This window comes from Sorex araneus, chromosome 1, assembly GCF_027595985.1.
Source record: "Sorex araneus isolate mSorAra2 chromosome 1, mSorAra2.pri, whole genome shotgun sequence".
Taxonomy (NCBI): Eukaryota; Metazoa; Chordata; class Mammalia; order Eulipotyphla; family Soricidae; genus Sorex; species Sorex araneus.
The window spans coordinates 187,096,420-187,098,880 of NC_073302.1; positions in this window are offsets into that span (position 1 = coordinate 187,096,420).

The following is a 2,461-nucleotide window of genomic DNA, read 5'->3' on the forward strand; positions in this document are numbered from 1 at the left end:
TTCAAAATTCTATGAGAATTTTAATTTATTTTTACAGAGATCTTGATCTGAAAACACTAAGAAATTCTTCTAATAAAGCAAACTTGAACATTTTCTTCTAATCTCTGTAAATTAAGTATCAGCATTTCAGTCTCAGGATACTTTAGGATATCCCTATTTTAAGAATGTGCTCATGTAGGATATCATTGGTTTGTCTTTTCTCCCTTGTCACAAAGAGTTTAGGTTTATCTGGTAATTATCTCTAAACACTTTAAGACAACATTGGTATGTCCTGTTCTCCCTGCCACAAGGAGCTCAGGTATATAGGGTCACACCCATCAAAGTGCTCCCGAGTCACTCCCAGTCCTTTGCCTATCTGTAACCCCTTCTCTATGCTCTCTTCCCCAACCAGTTAATCAGCTTTTCCCCTAATCAGACTCTGTTAATTTGTAAGGTCAGACCTTGCTAGGACACTGAACTTGTATTGTAAGTCAATATTGCCTTTCTCCTCTCCTTGTGCTTTTGAATAGTTTACTTTAAAGCAATGTCCTTTTTGTATGGACAAAGAAAGACAGTTCTTAATATGCTTTTGTAACAAAGCATTTAATTGGCTTTGAATATTTTTCACAACCGGGCATCTGCTTTCTCGACTTAAGCCTCAGCTGCCCTTACTTCCTAACACCCCCAAAAGTAGGGTCCCGATGAGGGACGGGACGGACTCAGGGCAAGCGGTGAGTTATGTGTTACCCTGGCATCGAGATGGGCCTGGCCAAAGTGCCTGATGCTTAACTATAAGTTAAGAGCTTGGTCATGGACACATGCTGTCATGATCCAAAAGCAATGATGAAACTAGGACCCTGCTAGGGATAGAAAAGACTAATCTGGCCTGAGCACTGTAGTCTGTGATCAAGATGACCCCAGGAGAGCAACTCCATAAGCTTAATGCATCTCTTGCTGTGTCCATACAAAATGATTAATATTATGAATACTTATATGTTAATCGGACAAGGAGAGGAGAAACACACCCATGGGATTCCACTCTTGGGTGGGTGTCCTGCTGAAAGAGTATCTGTCCTAGAAGAAGCATCCCCTGAGGGGAAGAACTTTACCCTATTGATTGTGACCACACCTATATGTAAGCTCTGATGCCTCATGCTGGGGGATTTAAGGAGGCTGTAAGAGGGGATTCAGGGAAGAAGCAGAGAGAGAGATGGGAGTGTATAGAGAGGAGATTGGAATAAACTGCAACTGAGATCAACCAGCCTGGCCCTTGTTCCTCCTTCGCCTGCCTCATCATCGCCATCAACCTCCCCTGGGTTGGGGAAGCGGCTGGAGACTACTGAAAGCAGGCGGTGGGAGATACAGAGTGCTGCTGCCCTGTGCCTGGTGTGGTGCCTTTTCCTCTTTTTTGTGTGTCTACACAACAAATAGGAGCTAGAATAACAAGTACAGCAGATAGAGTGCTTGCCTTGTACATGGCTCACTCTGCAGCAGACAGAGTGCTTGCCTTGTACGTGGCTCACCAGGGTTTAATACCCAACCCCTGATTCCTGATAAAAATGATCCTTGAGTGCAGAGCCATGAGAAACCTTAGAACTACTGAGTGTCCCCACCTAATAAAAAAAAAATCAAAGTAAAAAAGTAATGAAATAGATCTCATGTATGATAATATATATTGTTTTATAATATTCTCAAGTTTAAAAAAATTAACTTACACATAGGATATAATCACTACTTCACAAATAATGTCCTGTGACCAACAGAGAGATGCACTAGTATGATCTTATACACAAAGAAAGTGGATCCACAAAACATTTTCAGCAATATGATAATGCTCATATAATTCTTATTAATATGGTATAAATCAATTCCATTCTTCTAATTCAAATTAGGATTACTTTCTCTAGTATGACTTCCCATTGGACTATAACCAGTATCACGTTATTTATCAATTAGAATCAAAAGTTACATTTTCCTGTCATAGTCATTAGGGAAAGATGCAATTTATGCCAGAAAGGCAAAGGTAGACTCTGATAGAATCATAGAACCAAAGTTGGTTTGGCATAATAGTTTCAAGATGATTTATGTTGTTCTGATTGTATTTTCTGGGTTTGCTCTATGTAGAAGAATAAAAATGTATCTGTTAAGTAAAACACAAAACAATAGGATGGTGTTGACTAACTATTCTACCTTATATGGCCTTATCTCTAACTTTACATGCATTTTATTGACATTATAGAAACTGAAAAATAAGTTATGTAAGGTTTATACTGAATTATAAATATACATAAATGCAAAAATATTGGGCTGGAGTGATAGCACAGCAGTAGGGCGTTTGCCTTTCACGAGGCCGACCCGTGTTCGATTCCTCCAACCCTCTCGAAGAGCCTGGCAAGCTACCAAGAGTATCGTGCCCGCATGGCAGAACCTGGCAAGCTACCCGTGGCATATTCCATATGCTAAAAACAATAACAATAAGTCT